General features: G+C 36.9%; 1 pseudogene; it reads right to left on the minus strand.

Annotated features, from left to right (window-relative positions):
• Positions 1-6,869: 6,869 nt before the first annotated feature.
• Positions 6,870-7,513, minus strand: LOC102389975 (annotated as a pseudogene).
• Between the last annotated feature and the right edge of the window lie 15,860 nt (positions 7,514-23,373).

Consider the following 23,373-nt stretch of genomic DNA (forward strand, 5'->3'; position numbering starts at 1 on the left):
CTTTCCCATTCTGTTGTTTTCCTCTATTTCTTTGCATTGATTGCTGAAGAAGGCTTTCTTATCTCTTCTTGCTATTCTTTGGAACTCTGTATTCAGATGTTTATATCTTGAGAAATTTGTATGCAGGTCAAGAAGCAACAGTTAGAACTGGACATGGAACAACAGACTAGTTCCAAATAGGAAAAGGAGTTCATCAAGGCTGTATATTGTCACCCTGTTTATTTAACTTATATGCAGAGTACATCATGAGAAACACTGGACTGGAAGAAACACAAGCTGGAATCAAGACTGCCAGGAGAAATATCAATAACGTCAGATATGCAGATGACACCACCCTTATGGCAGAAAGTGAAGAGAAACTCAAAAGCCTCTTGATGAAAGTGAAAGTGGAGAGTGAAAAAGTTGGCTTAAAGCTCAACATTCAGAAAATGAAGATCATGGCATCTGGTCCCATCACTTCATGGCAAATAGATGGGGAAACAGTGGAAACAGTGTCAGACTTTATTTTTCTGGGCTCCAAAATCACTACAGATGGTGACTGCAGCCATGAAATTAAAAGTTGCTTACTCCTTGGAAGGAAAGTTATGACCAACCTAGATAGCATATGCAAAAGCAGAGACATTACTTTGCCAACAAAGGTTCGTCTAGTCAAGGCTATGGTTTTTCCTGTGGTCATGTATGGATGTGAGAGTTGGACTGTGAAGAAGGCTGAGCTCTGAAGAATTGATGCTTTTGAACTGTGGTGTTGGAGAAGCCTCTTGAGAGTCCCTTGGACTGCAAGGAGATCCAACCAGTCCATTCTGAAGGAGATCAGCCCTGGGTGTTCTTTGGAAGGAATGATGCTAAAGCTGAAACTCCAGTACTTTGGCCACCTCATGCGAAGATTTGACTCATTGGAAAAGACCCTGATGCTGGGAGGGATTGGGGGCAGGAGGAGAAGGGGATGACAGAGGATGAGATGGCTGGATGGCATCACTGACTGGATGGACATGAGTCTGAGTGAACTCCAGGAGTTGGTGATGGAAGGGAGGCCTGGCGTGCTGTGATTCAAGGGATTGCAAAGAGTCGGACATGACTGAGCCACTGATCTGATCTGAAATGATAGAAGATAAAAAGTAGTAAGTCCAGAGCATTTAGTTAGAAATGAAGAGAACCATCAGAAGGAACTGTGATCATCAGCTAGTGAAGTGGGAAGAAAAAAGTGAGTGAGATTCTGGAGGTCAAATAAAGATGGACTTCATAAAGTTGGGACTTATGCTGCAGATAAGTCTAAGACAGAGACTTGCAATTTATCCTTGAATGTTTCCATATCTAAGTTACATTTGATTTGGCAAAAATCTTTTGGTGGGGTCCTGGAGGCAACAGGGCATTAGGAGTTAATGTGAAGAGGAATGCAGACAATCAGTATAGAGAAATCTTTCAAAGTGTTTTTATGTTAAGAGCAGACAGTTTGTACAATGGTTACAGGAGGTTCTGTGTCAAGACAATTTTTCTTGAAGATGAGGAATATGTTATTTGTAATGGTGATGGCGAGAATTAAATTGTGAGAAAAACTGATGATGTAGAGATAGTCAGATCAGATCAGATCAGTCGCTCATTGTGTCCGACTCTTTGCAACCTCATGAATCGCAGCACGCCTAGCTTCCCTGTCCATCACCAACTCCTGGAGTTCACTGAGGCTCATGTCCATTGAGTCAATGATGCCATCCAGCCATCTCATCCGCTGTCGTCCCCTTCTCCCCTTGCCCCCAATCCCTCCCAGCATCAGAGTCTTTTCCAATGAGTCAACTCTTCGCATGAGGTGGCCAAAGTACTGGAGTTTCAGCTTTAGCATCATTCCTTCCAAAGAACACCCAGGGCTGATCTCCTTCAGAATGGACTGGTTGGATCTCCTTGCAGTCCAAGGGACTCTCAAGAGTCTTCTCCAACACCACAGTTCAAAAGCATCAATTCTTCAGTGCTCAGCTTTCTTCACAGTCCAACTCTCATATCCATACATGACCACAGGAAAAACTGTAGCCTTGACTAGACGAACCTTTGTTAGCAAAGTAATGTTTCTGCTTTTGCATATGCTATCTAGGTTGGTCATAACTTTCCTTCCAAAGAGTAAGCGTCTTTTAATTATTAAGAGGGTAAAATTCTAGGAATATTCTTGAGCAGACCAGAAGTGTGCAGATCTAGCACGCAGATAGAAAAGTTCTCAATATTTTGGGACAAGTGATATTTATCAATTGAAAATGAGGACAGGTAGACAATATGAGTTGGTTTTGTTCAGTCACTCAGTTGTGTCTGACTCTTTGTGACCCCACAGACTGCAGAATGAAAGGTTTCCCTGTCCTTCAACATCTCCCAGAGCTTACGCAAACTCATTTCCATTGAGTTGGTGATGCCATCCAACCATCTTGTCCTCTAATGTACCCTTCTCCTCCAGCCTTGAATCTTTCCCAGCATCAGGGTCTTTTCCAATGAGTTTGCTCTTCTCATCAGGTGGCCAAAGTATTGGAGTTTCAGCATCAGTCCTTCCAATGCATATTCAGGATTAATTTCCTTTAGGATTGACAGTTTTGATTTCCTTGCATTCCAAGGGACTCCAAGAGTCTTCTCCAACACCACAGTTCAAAAGCATCAATTTTACAGTGCTCAGCCTTCTTTATCATCCAACAGTCACATCCATACTTGACTACTGAAAAACCATACCTTTGACTATATGGACTTTGTTGGCAAAGTAATGTCTGCTTTTTAATATGCTGTCTTGGTTGGTCATAGTTTTTCTTCCAAGGAGCAAACATCTTTTTATTTTGTGGTTGCAGTCATCATCTGCAGTGATTTTGGAGCCCAAGAATATAAAGTCTGTCACCGCTTCCATTGTTTCTCCAACTATTTGCCATGAAGTGATGGACCCGTTTCCATAATCTTAGTTTTTTGAATGTTGAGTTTTAAGCCAGCTTTTTCACTCTCCTCTTTCACTTTCATCAAGAGGCTCTTTAGTTACTCTTCACTTTCTGCAATAAGGGTGGTGTTATCTGCATATCTGAGCTTATTGATATTTTTCCCGGCAATCGGATTCCAGCTTCTGCTTCATCCAGCCCAGCATTTCTCATGATGTATTATGCATATAAATTAAATAAGTAGGGTGACAATATGCAGCCTTGATGTACTCTTTTCCCAATTTTGGACCAGTCTGTTGTTCCATGTCCAGTTCTGACTGTTGCTTCTTGACCTGCGTACTGGTTTCCTAGGAGGCAGGTAAGGTGGTGTGGTATTCCCATCTCTTTAAGAATTTTCCATAGTTTGTTGTGATCCACACAGGCAAAGGCTTTAGTGTAGTCAGTGAAGCAGATGTAGATGCTTTTCTGGAATTCTCTTACTTTTTATTTAATCCAACAGATGTTGGCAATTTGGTTTCTGGTTCCTCTGCCTTTTTTAAATCCAAATTGAACATCTGGAAATTCTTAGTTCACATACTATTGAAGCCTAGCTTGGAGAATTTTGAGCATTACTTTTCTAGCATGTGAAATGAGTGCAACTGTGCAGTAGTTTGGATATTTTTTGGCATTGCCCTTTGGAATTGGAATGAAAACTGATCTTTTCAAGTCTTGGGCCAAATATGGAAAACTCAGCAATGGCCACAGGACTGGAAAAGATCAAACAGTATGGGTAGAAATGCAAATTGAGATTGCTTATAGGAGAGTGTGGAAATGCTGATTTCTGCTACTTTTCCCAATGTAATAAAAAGCAAAATCATAATTGTGAGGAAGAAGGAAGGCATACTGGATGTTTGAGGGGGAAAGTAAAGAATGGGTCTCTTAGAGAATGAGAGAGTGAAATGTGAAATTTTTTCTTTGACTTTGCCCACTTGGATGGGAAAATGTAACACCATTGCTGGGCAAACTTAAGGTTTCACCTGTATTTAACTGCCAAAAATTGAAAATGTGATCAAGTTCTATGATTGTATTGTTTCTGCAGCCAGACTTAGTTTCTAGGGTGTTGGGTGAAAGGTAATAAAGCTGGATTTAATCCGGGATGAGATTTTTTAGATGGTGTAAGGAAACAGATTGTTTATGAGGCAATGACTGAGAAACTGACTAGACCATGAAATCTAAGTTGATGAAGTTCAGTTCATGCATGAACTGAACTGAACTTTTGTGACCCCATGGACTGTAGCATGCCAGGCTTTGCTGTCCATCAGCAACTCCCGGAGCTTGCTCAAGCTCATGTCCATCAAGTCAAAGTTGGCTAAGGAGGGAAAGAAAAGCACAAGGAGTTAATAGGGAGTGAAAAATATAGAGAACACTAACAAGGAGGTTCTAGTGATATCAAGAACTGTGAGAGGATTGTGAGATGGAATGATAGGAAGCTGTTGTCAGAGACTAGAAAACTTGAGAATAAGATCATGGGGTGAGCAGTGAATTAAACTATCAATGACTAGACTATGATTATGAAGTAGGTGACTAAAATAGTGTCTAGGAGAAGGTCATTGTAGAAGATGAGATCAAGAAACTAAAAGGCCATAGAGGGAATATTTAGGTGATTCTGGAAAATACAAAGAAACATGACAAGAATGTCTGCAATTGACAATGTGCCCAATGAAGGAAAAAAGCTTAAAACAGTGAACTCTGGAGGCAAGCTAGGCTCTTGGAAGTCAAGTTCAGTTTCTAAGACATGAGACAAGAAAACATAGCATAGAGGAAAACAAACTGGATTGGAATTCAAGCTGGGGTTTCAGTCCCAGCTCTAAACCAAATAGTTTATGTTCTTGGACAATATATCAATATTTCTGAGTCTCCAGAGTGTGATGTATTACATTGAGGCACTAAATTACATGATTACTAAGCCACCATTCAATGCTAAATACACTCTAACTATAGCAACTATTTTTGTAAAATAGAGAAGAAAGAGTTGGTGAAAGAAGGTGAGGCAGGATAAATCCATTTGGAAAAGAGTTAAAATTCTCTCTGTAATCTTCTTTATAAGATAGTAAAGAAGCACTGGAACTTTGAGTCCACACCAAGTAATAATTGTAATCACCACAATAAACACTGCTAAAAATTGGTAGAATTGACTACATTACAGAACCTCCCTCCTCCCATATATAAAATTAATAATATCAATTTAAAGTGTTCTGTGAGAATTAAATGAGAAAATAATGTCCAGTTGTAGTTTCATGAGAATATTATATGAGCCCTTCTCTCTCCTGCCTACATGATCATTTCCCTCTTCTACAATTAGTTGACACATATTTTATTTTTCCCATTAAAACAAAATAAACAATCTGAAAAGGCTATATTTTATATTATCCCAGCTATAAATATGACCTTATGGAAAAGGTAAAACTATGGAGACAGTAAAAATATCAGTAGTTGCCAAGTGTTAGTGGGGTGTTAGTCATTCAATTGTGTCCAACTCTTTGCAATCCCACGGACTGCAGCCTTTGTCCATGGAATTCTCTATGCAAGAATACTGGAGTGGGTTGCCATTTTTTTTCCCCTCAAGGGATCTTTCTGACCCAGGGATTGAACCTGGTCTCTTGCATTTCAGGCAGATTCTTTAAAAAAAAAAAAAAAAAAATTTATTTTAATTGGAGGATAATTACTTTACAATATTATGATGATTTCTGCCATACATCAGCATGAATCAGCCATGGGTGTATATATGTTCCCCCATCCCAAACCTGCCTCTTACCTCCCTCCCCACCCTATCCTTCTGGGTTGTCCCAGAGCCCTGGCTTTGAGTGCCTGGCTTCATACATCAAACTTGCACTGGTCATCTATTTTACATATGGTAATATACATCTTTCAGTGCTATTCTCTCAAATCATCCCACCCTCACCTTCACCAACAGAGTCCAAAAGTCTGTTCTTTACATTGATCTCTCTTGCTGCCCTGCACGTAGGATCGTCATTACCATCTTTACCATCTGAGCCACAGGTATAAACAGACAAAGCACAGAACACTTTCAGGGCAGTGGATGTATTCTGTATGATACTATAATGGTGGAGGCATGTCATTATACATTTGTCCAAACCCATAGAATGTATAGCACCAGGAGTGAATCCTAATATAAACAATGGACTTGGCTGATAATGATGTATCAGTGTTGGTTCACTGATTGTAATAAATGTACCTCTCTTGTGGGTGATGTTGATAGTGAGGGACGTAGATAGTGGGGTATGTGGAGAGTGGAGGATGTTGAGAATTGGGGAGGCTGTGCATATGTGTAGGCTGGGGAAGATATGGGAAATTTCATTAACTTTCACTCAGTTTTGCTGTGAACTTAAAATTGCTCTAAAAATAAAGTTTATAAAAACAAGAACAAACAAAACCCGACTGATTAACAGTCTTGACAATCTCTTCCCCTTTGATGGATATACAACTCATCTAACATTTTTATTTCTAGCCCAACTTTCTTTTCTATATCTTTACTGAGATAATTTTTTGGTCCTATTTGCACCAAAATTCCTTACACAGTTGTCTATACTTATTGCTTCCAAAAAGTCTCCTCAATTTCTCTTTTAAACCAACCCCTAATGGAGGGATTTTCTTTCTTCTTGAAATTATTTTTTCTAAAAGTCATCAATAGTATTTATGTTTCTAAATCTAATGACTAACGTTTCTATGGTTGCTGACCTAGCAGCAGCATTTAGTACAGTTCTTCATTCTCTTCTTAAAACATTTTATTCTGTGGCTTCCTGAACAGCACATTTTCATTGTCTTCCCCTTATCATTTTGGTTGACTATCCTCAGGCTCTTTGCTGATTCTCCCCACCCGCACCTTTTTTTTTTTTTTTTTTTGGTTTGTTTGCAAATTCTTTATATTTCCAGTTGTTGAAACAGTATTTCTGAGGGTTGAGGTTACCTCTAGTGGCAAAATTAGAACCAGATATTAAGCAGCTAGAATGCCACAGTAAATGAATACATAATCAATTCTCTTTTAGCACCTTCTGTGTTCTCTTACAGAAGTTGTAGATGTCTATTTAGTTTATCTGTTGTCTTAAGGAAGCTACATTTACAACAATTATGTCATCTGAAGTTGTTCCATTCCTTCTATCTATATTTGAAATGCTATATGTGGAGTAAGTTCTGATAAGCTATTTTGGCCAAAAGCATTTTCACTCTTAGAGCAGCACTTTATTTTTAGCCCATGCTTTGTATGGATTTTTTTTATTTTGAGGGGTTGGAAAAGATCTTTCTAAATCCAGAAAATCTAATGATCTTTCAGTTAGCATCTACAAACAAAGTGGTGTTTTTAGTGCCAGAGGTTTAAAGGAAGAGACTGTATAAGGTCAAGGTGTGCCAGTCCTGAAAACGCAATCTCTCCGTTAGTCCCTGCTACAATGGTTCTTGATGCTCTCTGGCACCTGCAACATCACGCTAGCATTTGAAACTCCTTCTTGAAATCATTGTTTCAGGTCAGCATTTGGTGGCATTACCTTTAATTTTTCCACAAACCTGGTTTGCTCACTAAGACGTTTGGTGTATTCCATTTTATACTGAATTTGATTAATTTCTGCCATCTCAGCTGCAAAGGGAGAAGGGAATGCTTCCCCACGCACTAAATGTGGACCAACTACTGCTTGCTTTTTAGCATTATCTGCTCCTGTGCTTCATATGAAATCCTTTAAACTTGCCTCCATAAGCATGTGCTGGATTTAGAGTTACTTTTGTCCCCTTGGGCCTGGTGGAGGGTCGCCAGCAAGTGCTGCTGCCCACAGGCTCCCACCCACAGGCTCCCAGGCATGGGGGTGGGCGCTGTCAAGGGCTGTTGGCCGAGCATACAGAGGTCCTCCCTAACTTTGAAAACTGAAGTGCCCTGAGGTTCAGTCCATGTGTGTTTTCCCTTCTCTATTTATATTTACAATATTTTATGTTCTTGGTGATCTCATCTAGCCATATGTTTTAAATTTTCTTTGTAGGCTAATGGTTCCTATATTCCTATCCCTTGTCCATTTCCTATTCTTGAGCTTCGGTTATTACAATTATTTCTCATCTCAAAATGTGCCACACTTATAGTTTCCCACATTTCATTTAATGACAAGTCCATTCTTTAAGTGGCTCAAGCTAGAAGTATTGAGATCATCTTTAATTTCATTTTTTTCTCACACTTTATTCAAACCAGTATGAGTCTTTGGATTCCCTTTATAAATATACCTCAAACTGATTCTTCCCATCTATGAAGTTACAGCCTATACCAGAAAACAACCCTGAATATAAGAAAAACTAAAAACTGAACCAACACAATACACACACTACTTTTGTAAGCATCAGAGAACTGTAAGTTAGAATCTGAGGAGGAACGAAGATCCCAAAGAAAAAGGAAAAACTGCACTGCATTCTATCCCTTAAGGAATTTGTCAACTTTAATAGAAGAAGCTGAAAATAGTAGTTCAGATTTGCTAGCAATTGCATAGGTCCAGGAAGTAGAAGCAAAAACCTGTTTGCTACTGCTAAGTCGCTTCAGTCCTGTCTGACTCTGTGTGACCCCATGGACTGCCGCCTACTGGGCTCCTCTGTCCATGGGATTTTCCAGGCAAGAGTACTGGAGTGGGTTGCCATTGTCTTCTCTGAAACCTGTTTAGGGCTCAGCAATTAGGGGGTATTTTGGAAGAATCAAGTTATTTGAAAATTCTGGAGGAAACTAGGAGTTAAGGAAAATTGGAAACAAGTTCTTCAGGATGACTGAAATTCAGTCACAAATTATATCAAACCTTGTTGGATCAAGGTTATCTACTCTTCTATAACTACCTGCCAGGAATTCTTAAAAAAAGAAATTACATCTTTTTTTTGTTTTCTTTTTTAAGGAAGGTAGTAACATCCTGAATTTCTGCAACTTCAAATACAATCTCTGGAATTCAGCCGAAATGTAAGAGACATGCAAAAATAGAAAAGATCCACAAAAGAAACAAACAAAACCAAAAGAAACAAACCAAAAAACAGGAGCAAATAGTCAAATCCAAGAGAAAAAATTGGAGTTATCATACACAGACTTTAAAATTACTGTAATTAATATGTTGGTGATAATATATGACTAGATGGAGAATATCACCAGAGAATAAAATCTGTTCTGAAATATAAAATTCATATTTTAGAACTGAAAATTACAATATTTATAATAAATGACTTCAAACATAGATTTAACCTTATATTTAGCAAATACAAAATTAGTAAACTGGACTTTCCATGAGTAAAAATTTTCAGTGTAAAACACAGAAAAGAATTACAAGAAACACCTAATGTGTGAGACTTGGGTAAAAGTTGTAATGTATGTATAAGGCAATCTTTGAAAGGGATGAGTGAGAGAAGGGGAAGAAAGAAATATGAGAAAAATAGCTGGGAATTTTCATAACTGGCAGAAAAAAAATTAAACTACAAATTAAGGAAGACCTACAAAAGCAAGAAGGAGATATAAAAGGACCTCTGCACCAAGTTACATCATTAAAAACTGCCGAAAACCAGCAACAAACAAAACGTCAAAACCAGAGAAAAATAAAAACATAACACTGTTAGGAAGAGTGCTAACTTTTCAATCAGAAGGACAGTAACCAAAAGAAAACAGAATGATTTTTTTCAAAGACTTGAAAGAAAATACCTACCAACCCAGATTTTAAGTCTCTGGAAAATATCCTTCAAAATGATAGCTATGTAAAGACTACTGAAAGACTGTTTGGCCTGTGAACTTAAAGAAAAGAAATATCAAAGGGAATTCCTAAAACAAAACCTAAATGATCTGAAAAAAATTTGGCAATGCAGGAAGAGAGACTAAAGGAGAGGAGATGTTTGGGTAAATAAGAAGTAACATTGGTTATAACAAACACAAAGTTTTAAGAGGTTTAAAATATATGCAAAATTAAAATACAGGAATATGATAAGATAACACATAAGAGGGAATGTATGGAATTAAAGATTTCTAAGTCTGGGCAGTGGTAAAATTATAGGTCTAAAGAAGAAGTGAAAGTTGCTCAGCTGTGTCAAACTCTTTGCGATCCCATGAACTGTAGCCTGCCAGGTTCCTCTGTCCATGGAATTCTCAAGAATACTGGAGTGGGTTGCTAATTCCTTCTCCAGGGGATAGAGGAGACTTTAGTAAATAAATTTGATTTTATAAATTCATTGTTTCTCAAATTTATGTGATCACAACATTTCTTCCATCATTTAACATTACTGAAAATACTGTCAGTGGAATATACTTGAATAAATACTGATGCTACACTTACCAGGGCTGCTGTAAATCTATAGTCACCAATGCCATTCATGAGAGGGAAAAAATAAATCTCTGAAAAATTATGAAAGATGATGTTCGGGAAAAGCTCTTAGACCAATTTTGCAGGCTTGACTTTATGTAGGGTGGGTGAATCTCTATTCTGTATCCCTTCAGCATAGATATCTTTCTGTGTGATATGAATATTGACCTAATTGCTAATAGACATTGCTGTCTATGCTCTCTTAATTTTTTTTATCCACAAGTGCACGTAATTTATGTTAGGTTTATATAAGTTTGCTGGATCACATATGTCTAATTCATTACTCTTTATTGTAGAAGGAAATTTAAATAAAGCTTTCAAAATCAATGTAAGATATTTTGAAAAAAAATGTAGGTCTGTTCTTCCATACATTACAGGCCAAATTTTTATCTGGATATAATTTCCTCTTCACCTAATTCAATTTTTGATTATATGGTTCTTTTAGAGTACGATTATACTAATTACAGAGATTATTCTTGAAAATCAGATTACGCTACTTCCACACTGCCTCAAATTAATATCAGTAATATAGCTATAACAATTTACTCAACAAAGTATTAGTAATTCAGTGTAAATTTCATAAGTAAGGACACAGCATACTTCTATTATTTTAATTATCATGTGCTTCAAGAGGATAAGAGAAAATTCTTAATTTTTTAGTCAACTTTTGAGAAATTAGGCAATTCAATAAGCTACTTAATACTATTCATAAAAAGCAAAACTAAACAAGTGGGACAAGAGCAAATTAAAAATCTTCTGCATAGCAAACGAAACTATCAACAAAATAAAACAGCAACCTACTAAGTGGGTGAAAATATTGGCAAATCATATATCTAACAAGGGGTTGATATCCAAACTATATAAAGAATTTATACAACTCAATAGCAGAAAAGGAGTCTGATTAAAAATAGGTAGAGGACCCGAGTAAATATTTTTCCATAGAAGACATGTAGATGGCAAACAGGTACACGAAAAGATACTCAATCATCTTTTCATTAATGGCATTAATGAAATCATTAATCATCAGAGAAATGCAGATTAAAACCACAATGAGATACCTTCACACATTAGGATGGCTGTTATACAAGAAATAACAAGTATTGATAAGGATGTGAAGAAAAGGGAATTCTTTGTGTGTTGTTGGTGTGAATATAATTTGGTATAGCCACTAGGGAAAACAGTATGGAGAATCCTGGAAAAAATAAAAAGATAAAAAATAGAACTACCATATAATCTAACAATTCTACTTCTGGGTATTTATCCAAAGAAAATGAAAACTCTAACTCTTTGCAGCATTATTTACAATAGCCAAGATATGGAAACAGCCTAAGTAAGTGTCCATGGATGAGTGGATGGATAAAGAAGATGTGTTATATACATACAAAGTAATATAGTCAATCATTAAAAAAGAACAAAATTTTGCCATTTGGGACAATGCAGATGTTCCTCAAGGTCATTATGCTAAGTGAAATGTCAGAGAAATAAAAATGACAAATACCATATAATCTCTTTCATATGTGGAATATGAAAAAAGAAAGCTCATAAATACACAGAATAGATTGATGGTTGCCAGAGTTGGAAGGTGTGAGAAATGGGTAAAGGGACTCAAAAGATAAAACATAAAAAGTAAAATATAAACAATGACTTGGCCTTCACTGACAGGTTTGCAGGAGCTAATCCAGTATTAAATGAAGGTATAATGAGTGATCCAGAATAAAAGCCAATCTCATTTTTTTTTCAACATTTGCTTTGGAAGATAATGGAGAAAATAAGGATCTCTTTCTTTGACATTCTGAGGCCAGAAAGAATACCAAAATTAACCAACAATAACTGTGTCATCTTTGTAGTCAATTCAGAAAATATTTGCAAGCAAGTATGCAAGCTTCAGAAAATTATCAAGATAGAAATAATACACAGAAAACCATCTTATACCAGTAGAGTAAGGCCAAAGATAGCTGAGTAGGTGAAAAAAGCTACTTTATGATACTATGCCCTAGTCAGATACTATCAAGCCCTTAGGGATTGAGATTAAACTCCAGTTAAGACTAAATTAAGACTAAACCCACTACAAAGTCTTCATTTGTTTTTATGTTTCAAATTTAACTTTGAAAAGTAAGATTATTTGGTGATAAACTATCAGGTATAAAGATAATAAAGGACTCAAATCTATCTATCTAATTTGCTTAAAATGGAAAATGCTTTAGTTCTTATATTTTGTATATAGTTCTTGTATTTTGAAAATTTTTATATACTGGTAATATACTTCCTTAAAGAGACTAAAACCACTTACCTAATAAAAACATTGAAAATACAACACTGAAAATTCTGACCTTTCTAGTACCCAGTTACATTCAGGTAAGGATAATTATTAATGTTGTCCTGAATTTTTTGGTTTTGGTGCATTCAATAAGCAATCTTAGTCTCTGAGCAGAAAAACATACCAGTTCAGCAAAATCTATTTTTCCTTGAAAGGTTCTTTGATTTGCTTTCCCACAGATACATGGGAAAAAACTCCAAGCCCATTAATGCTGGCATTAATATACATTAGTCATTGGAGTAGACCATTTCCCAACTGGGCCCCACCACATTTCCAATGGACACGCAATTAATGACTGTCTAATTGACTCATCTGCAAATCTTACAAAGCAATACTTTTGCTAAGTAAATTGAACCTGCCATTGCAAAGTTCCACAAAATTGAGGGCATAATTAACTCTACTGAGGCATACTCGATCTTAGAAGCCCTGGGGATAATCAATAATTAGTTTCATTCTGAAATGGTTCTGTTGCTATATCTGTGGCACAAGGTTTCTAAATTACTTTTGTTTTGATGATGGTTGCTTATTTGGATCAGAACAGAAAAACTGTAGCTAACTCAAGCTTTATAGCATAATAAACTTTCCAAAGTACCTTGAGATTAAAAACAATCAAAGTAAATGAAGCATCAAGTACTATTTATCTTCCAAAATATTAGTGCTTCCAAAAAAAAGGAGGCCAAACAAACAACCACTCTTTATCCATCACATTCAATGTTATATAACAGCAACATTTCATTTTATAAAACAAAGAAAATGAGGAGATCTGATTGGCTGATAAGCATTCTAACTGTGACTTCCTAGAAACTTCATGGTCTAAAATTTATGAGCATCACCTCTTAATTAAGAGTAAGAATTCTGAGCACAGAGACTATAATCAGTACAACTGACTGGGTTCAATATTTATGGGACCCATCAGTTAGCAAAAAGGGTAGAAGGAATTGAACAGTCTGATAGTCTAATAAGAATCCCAAAACCAGAAATTCTAAATGAAGTAAATTCATAAAACTCAAAATATATGCTTAGCATATACTACGTAAATAGGCTTTTAAATACAATTTTCTGGAATCATAACACCCTTTTGCTTTAAAGTTAGAAAAAAAATGTTAAATTATTGAACCAATCTTTCCATTCTAATTCAAGAAGTGATATAAGCAGCTTTATCTGTCTGCTTCCCAGTTTAAGGATGTGTGCCTTGCCATTTGTACATTAGGTGATATCAGGTACTATTCTAGAGACATATTAAGAATTTATCCTAGATTTAAGTGTGTGTGTGTTCAGACACTCAGTCGCACACAACTCATTATGGCCCCATGGACTGACTGTAGATCACCAGGCTTTTCTGTCCATGGAATTCTCCAGGTAGAAATACTGAAGTCGGTTGCCATTTCCTTCTCCAGGATTTAACTATATGTAATAATAAAGGAAATGTATACAAATTGTTTCCTAAGTCATAACCACTTTCCCCTTTAGTCCTGGTCACAATCTAATGTTAAAACAGAGTATGCACAGAGGTGTGACCAAGATGGTAGAGTAGGAAGACCCTGAGCTCACCCCCTCCTGTGGGAACACCAAAATTCCAACTATTTACAGGTAAATTATCAATGGGAATGACCTGAAAAGTAGCAGAAAAAATCATCTCTGACTATAGACACACACACACAAAAACAACCAAAACAAGATGAGTAGGGAAGACAGAGGCAGAGTAGTTAAGACTTATGCCCCTGAGGAGGTAACCTTCAGCTAGGAGAATGTAGAGGTTCTCTGCAAGAAGCAAGGTGTCCAAGACCACATTAGGCTCCACAGCCTGGGGTTACTATACCAGGAAGCCATATCCCCGGAACATCTGGCTTTGATGGTGAGTGGGTATAGATACAGAAAAGTTGGAGCACTGTAGGAAACAGGGACTCTGCTCTTAAAGAATCTCCACACACTCCAAGTTCCATTTCAAAGACAGTAATTTGAAAGAAGTCTGGGTTAAACCCTATTGGTAGAGCCTCACAGAGGCAGGAGGCAACTGTAACTGCCCCTGGGTATATAGACACGATGGCAGCTATTTCTGGGAGCTCATTCTACCAGGAGAACAATGGTACAGGCATTTGGGGGTCTCATCAAGCTTATTAGTAGTCGGGCTTACCCATCCATGAGTGGGCCAATGCCAGCCTCAACCACCACTCTCCCCAGGTCCCACAGCCAGTCATGTCAGAACCCTGGCCCAGCCACTACTGGGCCAGCAGCTACTGAAAAGCAAGGCAGGGCCTGGCAACCAACTGGGCTGGAGACCAGACCCATGTACTTGTGTGCCCACATTTGTTGGCCCTGCCAGAACATAAAGGCCCACACAGCCCACATAGGGGGCACCACTGTAGAAGAGCTGGTGTCTAGAGGGGAGTATGCTGCTGTCTCCCATAAAACATCTCTACATAAGACTGTTGTCCAAGATCAGGAAATGTAACCAAGCTTCTTAAGATGTAGAAGTAAATAAAAACAATTAGGCAAAATGAGGAGATAGAGGAATTAAGTTCAAAATGAAGGAAGAAGATTAAAACCTCAGAAAAAGAATTAAATGAAGTGAAAATAAGCAATCATTCCAATAAAAAGTTCAAGGTAATGATCATAAAGATGCTCAATGAACTTGAGAAGAATTAATAAACACAGTGAGAATTTTAACAGAGTTAGAAAATATTATACAGAGAAGAATCAAACTAATGCTTACTATAACTGAAATAGAAAACACACGAGAAAAAAATCAACAGTAGATTAAAGAGGAACAGATGAACAAACTTCAAGATTGTAGTGGGAATTACCCAAGATGATCAACAACAACAACAGAATTTTTAAATATGAAGAGAGTTTATAAGACCTCTATGACAATATCAAGTATACTAATATTCACATTATAGGAGTCCCAGAGGAGAAAAGACAGAGGAGGGGCAAAGACTTTATTTGAATAGTTAGTGTTAGTCACTCAGTGGTGTTTGATTCTTTGTGACCATATGGACTGTAGCCCTCCAGGCTCCTCCATCTATGGGATTCTCCAGGCAAAAATACTGGAGTGGGTTGCCATTCCCTTCTCCAGGGGATCTTTGTGATCTAGGGATTGAACCTGGGTCTCCCACATTGCAGGCAGATTGTTTACCATCTGAGCCACCAAGGGAAGCCTGAATATTATTTGAATAGTATTAGTTAAAGTTTTCCCTAGTCTAGGAAAGGAAACAGACATTCAGATCCAGGAGGAACAGAAAGTCTGAAACAAAATGAACCCAAAGTGGCCATGCCAAGACATATAATAATTTAAAAGGCAAAAAGATAAACAGAAAATCTAAAAGCTAGAGAAAATCTAAAAGCTAGAGAAAATCAACTAGTTACATACAAGTTATGTATGCTCCCATAAGCATAAGCTGACTTTCCAGTAGAAACTTTACAGTCTGGAAGTAAGTGGCACAATATATTCAAAGTGCTAAAAAGAAAAGAAAAAAAAAAAACAACTTACAACCAAGAATGGTCTACCCACCAAGGCTCTCACTCAGCTTTGAAGGACAGATAAAGAGTTTTACATATCATCAAAAGCTAAAAGAATTTAGTACCACTAAGCTGGCTTAATAAGAAATGTTAAAGGAACTTCTCTATATGGGAAAGAAAAGACCACAGCTATAAAGATTACAAAAGGAAAAATCTCATTGACAAAGACAAATGTACAATAAGGTTGATTAAGATCAAGCACCTATAAAGCAAGTAGGTATATAATATTCCATCCAAAAGCAACAAAATAAATGTTCTTTTCAACTGTGCATGAAACATTCTCCAAGATGCATTTAAGAAGATTGAAATCATATTATTTATAACACACATCTTTTCTGATCACAAAGATATGAAAACAGAAATAACAAGACAAAACTGCAAAAACCACAAACACAAGGAAGCAAAACAATGTACTACTAACTACCAGTGGGTTACAGAAGAAATCAAAGAGGAAATCAAAAAATACTGGGAGACAAATGAAAATGGAAATACAATCATGTAAAATCTGTGGGATACAGCAGTAACAGTTCTAAGATGGTAGTTTATAGCAATACAACCCTACCTCAGGAAAAAGAAAAATTCTCAAGCAATCTAACCTCACACCTATAAGAATTTGAAAAAGAAGAATAAACAAAACCCAAATTAGCATAAGGAAAGAAATAATAAAGATCAGAGCAAAAATAGCAACTAAAAAATCACCAGAAAATATGCATGAATTTAAAAGCTGGTTCTTTGAGAAGATAAACAAAATTGATCAACCTTTAGCTAGATTCCTCAAGAAGAAAAGAGAGAGGGCCCAAATCAATAAAATAAAAAATGAAAGAGAAGTTACAATTGACACGAAATGATCATAAACTTACTACGAACAGTCATATACCAGTAAAGTGGACAACCTAAAAGAAATGGATATGTTCCTAGAAACATAAAATCTACCAAGACTGAATCAGGAAGAAATAGAAAATATGATCAGATCAATTACCGAAATTGAAATTGAATCACCAATCAAAATATTCCCAACAAAAAATCCAGGGCCATATAATTTCACAGGTGCTTCTATCAAACATTTAAAGAAGAATTAAGACCCATCCTTCTCAAACTATTCCAAAAATATTGAACAGAAAAGAATGCTTCTGAATTTATTCTATGAGGCCGGCATCACTATGATAACAAACAAAATCCAGGATGGTTCAGTATCCACAAATCAATGAGTGTAATGTACCATGTTAACAACTTAAATAAAAGTAAGATCATCTCAGTCAGAAAAAGTTTTTGACAAAATTCAACATATCATAAAAACTCCAATAAAGTGGGTAAAGAGGAAACATACTTCAACATAATAAAAGTCATATATATATCAAATTCATACACTCAACAATAAAAAGCTGAAAGCATTTCCTCTAATATCAGAAAGAAGATAAGATGCTCACTCTTACCATTTTTACTCAATGTAGTACTGGAGTTCTGTGCACATAACAATCAAGAAAGAAAGAAAAGGAATCCAAACTGGAAAGGAAAAGAGTAAAACTTGTCACTGCAGATGACATGATACTATAAAAAGAATATCCTAAAAAGGCCATCAAAAAATTCTAAGAGCTCAATGAATTTATTAAAATGTCAATACAAAATTAATAGAGAAATTTGTTGTGTTTCTATACACTAACAATGAATTGTTAAAAAAAAAAAAGAAATTAAGAAAACAATCTCATAAGAAAGAATAAAATACCTAGGAATAACTCTAACTAGGGAGGTAAGACCTATACTCAAAAAAATACAATACATTGATGAAACAAATTACAGATGACACAAAAAAATGAATAGATATACTGTGCTCATGGATTACATGAATCAATATTGTTTAAATGACTGTATTACAGAAGGTAATTCTCAGATTTAATGCAATCTCTATCAAAATATCTATGGCATTTTTCATATGACTAGAAGAAATAATTCTAAAATTTGCATGGAAACACAAAAGATCCCAAATAGCCAAAATAATTTTGAGGAGAAGAACAAAAACTATAAGCATTACACATCCTGATTTCAAACTACATTACAAAGTCAGGTACATCAATGAAAGAGAATAAAGAGCCCTGTCTACGGCCATACCACCCTGAACGCGCCCGATCTTGTCTGATCTCGGAAGCTAAGCAGGGTCGGGCCTGGTTAGTACTTGGATGGGAGAATACAGAGCCCAGAAATAAACCCACACCTACATGATTCATTAATCTATTGTAAAAGAGGCAAGAATATAAAATGGGGGAAAAACAGCCTCTTCAGTAAATGGTGTTGTGAAAACTAGCTACACTCAAAAAGAATCAAAATGGTCTTTCTCACACCATATACAAAAATAAACTCAGAATTAATTAAAGACTTAAATGTTAGACCTAAAACTACTAGAAGAAAATGTAGGCAGCGAGCTTTTTGACATCTTAGAAATATTATTTTGGGTTTATCTCCTCAGGCAAGGAAAGAAAAGCAAAAAGAGACTACATCAAACTAGAAAGCTTTTGCACAGCAATGGAAACCGCCTACAAAATGAAAAGGCAGTCTACTGAATGGGAGAAGATATTTTCAAATGGTATATACAAAGAACTCAGACAACTCAATAACAACAACAACAAAAATATTAATAAATAGGCAGAGGATTTGAATAAGCATGAATCTAGAGAAGACATATAGATGGCTAATAGGTATATGAAAAGATGTTCAACAATCTAATCTGGGAAGCACAAATCAAAATGACAATGAGATAGCACCTTACAAAGAATGGCTATCATCAATAAAATTACCATATGACCCAGCAATCCCACTACTGGGCATATACCTGGAGCAAACCACAATTCCAAAAGACACATGTACCCCAGTGTTCATTGCAGCACTATTTACAAAAGCAAGGACATGGAAGCAACCTTGATGCCCATTGACAGATGAATGGATAAAGAAATTGTGGTGCATATATACAATGGAATGCTGCTGCTATTGCTGCTAAGTCACTTCAGTTGTGTCTGACTCTATGCAACCCCATAGACGGCAGCGCACCAAGCTCCACCGTCCCTGGGATTCTCCAGGCAAGAACACTGAAGTGGGTTGCCATTTCCTTCTTCAATGCATGAAAGTGAAAAGTGAAAGGGAAGTCGCTCAGTTGTGTCCGACTTTTCGTGATCCCATGGACTGCAGCCCACTAGGCTCCTCTGTCCATGGGACTTTCCAGGCAAGAGTACTGGAGTGGGTTGCCATTGCCTTCTCCAACACAATGGAATACTCAGCCATAAAAAAGAACTAATTTGATTCAGTTGAACTGAGGTGAATGAACCTAGAGCCTGTTATATGGAGTGAAATGTCAGAAGAGAAAGACAAATATCATATAGTAATGCACAATATGGAAAGTAGAAAAATGGTGCTGATGGGCTTATTTGTAGGGCAGCAGTAGACACACAGACATAGAGAACAGAATTGTGGACACAGTGGGGGAAGGAGAGGGTGGGATAAAATTGAGAGAGTAGCAATGAAACATATATATTACCATATATAAAATAGATAAATAGTGGGAATTTGCTGTATGACTCAGGGATCTCAACTTGGTGCTCTGTGACAACCTCTAGGGGTAGAATGGGGTGGGAGGTGCGAGGGAGTTTCAAGAGGGAGAGGACATATGTATACCTATTGCTGAATCATGCTGATGTATGGCAGAAACCAACACATCATTGTAATGCATTTATCCTCCATTTAAAAATAATTTTAAAAAAGACAACAAGCAATAAGAGTTGGTGAGGATGTGGAGAAAAAGGTAACACTTGCGTCTTCTTGATTATACTTTAAATTGGACTTCCCTGGTGGCTCAGACGGTAGAGCATCTGTCTACAATGCAGGAGACCTGAGTTCCATCCCTGGGTCAGGAAGATCTGCTGGAGAGGGAAATGGCAATCCACTCCAGTACTATTGCCTGGAAAATCCCATGGACAGAGGAGCCTGGTAGGCTACAGTCCATGGGGTTGCAAAGAGTTGGACACGACTGAGTGACTTCACTATAAAAAACAGAATGGGAATTCCTCAAAAAATTTAAAACAAAATTGCCATATGATCCAGCAATTCCACTTCTGGTTATTTACTCAATGAAAATAAAAATACTAAATCAAAAATATATATGCACTCCATCTTCATTGTAGCACTTTTTACAATAGCCATTTACACTTACATTGTAAGTGGCCATCAATAAATGAACGGATAAAAAGGAGGTGGTGTGTATGTGTAGGTATATATATGCATATTATGTATATATATTTATATATATACACAGTGTATATACACAATAAACTAATACTCTGGCATAAAAAATTAAATCTTGCTTCTTGCCACAACATATGTAGATCTAGAAAACTTTACACTGAGTGAAATAAATCAGACATTAAAAGGGAAATGATCTCACTTACATGTGGAACTGAAAAAACAAAACAAAATGAAAACAGATTTATAGATATAGAGAGTAGACCAGTGGTTTTCAGAAGGGAGAGGCATGATGGGGTGACATAAATATGTGAAAGGGATTAAGAGGTACAAACTTCCAATTATACAATAAATAAATCATGAGGATGTAATACACAAAATAAGGTGTATGATTAATACAGTGACAACTTTTTAAGGGGACAGAGAATTACTGGATTTTTCTTATTATCATTTCATATTTTATACAAACGGAGAAGGTGATGACACCCCACTCCAGTACTCTTGCCTGGAAAATCCCATGGATGGAGGAGCCTGGTAGGCTGCAGTCCATGTGGTTGCTAAGAGTCGGACACAACTGAGCAACTTCGCTTTCACTTTTCACTTTCATGCGTTGGAGAAGGAAATGGCAACCCACTCCAGTGTTCTTGCCTGGAGAATCCCAGGGACGGGGGAGCCTGGTGGCTGCCGTCTATGGGGTCACACAGAGTCAGACACGACTGAAGTGACTTAGCATAGCATAACATATTTTATACAAAAATCAAATCCTTATGTTGTACAGCTGAAACATAACATTGTGTATTAACTATATTTCACCTGAAAAAAAAAGAGTAAGCACAAATAATCATTTCACCAATATATGCTAATAATAACTAGACCTAAAAATATCTGGACTAAATGTTAGTCCATGGAATTTTCCATACAAGAATATTGGAGTGGGTAGCCATCCCTTCTCTAGAGGATCTTCCCAACCCAGGGATCTAACCCAGGTCTTGTGCATTGCAGGCAGGTTTTTTACTATCTGAGCCACCAGGGAAGCTCTAATGTTAGTGCAACAGATTTAAAAGTATGCACTATATTGATTTTTACTCAATTATGAAAATATATAATTTATAATACTTCCATGTGACTGTCAGAATATTTAAGGGAATAGGGAATATGGGGGGAAAGTTGTATACACCATTCTATGTAGACAAATGTATAGCTTGAAGACAAGACAAGTCATATCAAGGAACAAGGAACATATCATAACATTATCATAACAAGGAACTTTTCTTCTGAATGAATTAAAGAATTAAGTTTCCTGGACTTCCCTAGTGATCTAATGGTTAGGACTCCATTCTTCCACTGCAAGGATGCATGGGTTTGATCTCTGGTCTGGTCAGGGAACTAAAATTTCACAAGTTGCATGGTGTGGCCAACAAAAAAATAATTAATTGTGAAAGTGTTAGTTACTTAGTTGTGTCCAACTCTTTATGACACTGTGGATGTAGCCCAAGAGGCTCTTCTGTCCATGGAATTCTCCAGGCAAGAACACTAGAATGGTTAGCCATTCCCTTCTCCAGGGGATCTTCCCAACCCAGGGATCGAACCCAGGTCTCCTGCATTGCAGGCAGATTCTTTATCATCTAGGCCACCAGGAAAACTCAATTAATTAATTTAAAAGAATTAACAGTAGTGGAGACTCTAGTTAATGACTTCTGAAATTTATCTGGCTATCTAATATTTACATGGTCACAAAATAATCCAGTCTAATTTGGGTTTGTTGACATGCTTGTGTCTTCAGAAACCATGGAACAATGAAATATAAAACAAGCTAAAATTTTCTCTCCATCAATGATGAAGAAAATAATACCTTTAACAATTTACATGAGAAAATATTATAATTTTAGTGTGTGTCTGAAAGTCAAGGGGAGAGAGAACCTGATGTGAAATATGTAAGGAGTCATCTATGCTACTGCTAAGTCACTTCAGTCGTGTCCAACTCTGTGCGACCCCATAGACGGCAGCCCACCAGGCTCCCGTCCTTGGGATTCTCCAGGCAAGAACACTGGAATGGGTTGCCATTTCCTTCTCCAACACATAAAAATGAAATGTGAAAGTGAAGTCGCTCAGTCATGTCCGACTCTTAGCCACCCCATGGAACACAGCCTGCCGGGCTCCTCCCTCCATGGGATTTTCCAGGCAAGAGTACTGGAGTGGGGTGCCATTGCCTTCTCAGAAGGAGTCATCTATAGTGGTTAAGAATTATGGCCCTGAAGTCAGACTCCATGAGTTTATGACACAGACTTCATTATTTACTAGTTTGTGTGATCCTGAACAATTTTAATGAATTTTTCTATCATCTTATTTTCCCATTTGTAAAATGGACTTAGGATTAGTAATTAATTACAAATATGATTATTATGAGGGTTGTAGAAGAAAATTCATGTAAATGTATGAAAGAAGAATGCCAACTACTATGCTGATTGTTTGTAAAGATGATGTTTCTAAATTAAATGTTAGTAATAATAACTTAGGGCTTCCCTGGTGGCTCAGTGGTAAGGGATCCACCAGCCAATGCAGAAGATACAAGTTTAATCCCTGGGTTGGGGAAGATACCCTGGAGAAGAAAATGGCAACCTGTTCCAGTATTCTGGCCTGGGAAATCCCATGGACAGAGGAACCTGGTGGGCTACAATCCATGGGTTTGCAAAAGAACTGGACATGACTTAGCAACTAAACAACAATAACAAATAATAACATTTATTGAGAACTTACTAGGTTCTAGAAGCTTTGCATATTTAATTCTCACAACTCTCCATGGGGTATTATTTTACAGATAATGAAAGGGAATCAAAGAGAAATAAAGTCATTAACTTATGATCACATAAATAGCATTGTTGGGTTGAAGAGGGTCTAGACTAGAATATTGTATGATTGAGCAATACAACTTGGCATCATAGGAAACCAAAATGGTTGCTGCACCCTGTTCTTAGAAGCTGGAATCTTTAAGCTGCAGAGCCTGGAGAGAGCGCCTACAGCATGGGTAATGAAAGTGATATAGATTCAGGACAAGACACCCTTCATACCTACAGAG

Source organism: Bubalus bubalis, chromosome 6 (genome assembly GCF_019923935.1).
Source record: "Bubalus bubalis isolate 160015118507 breed Murrah chromosome 6, NDDB_SH_1, whole genome shotgun sequence".
Classification (NCBI taxonomy): Eukaryota; Metazoa; Chordata; class Mammalia; order Artiodactyla; family Bovidae; genus Bubalus; species Bubalus bubalis.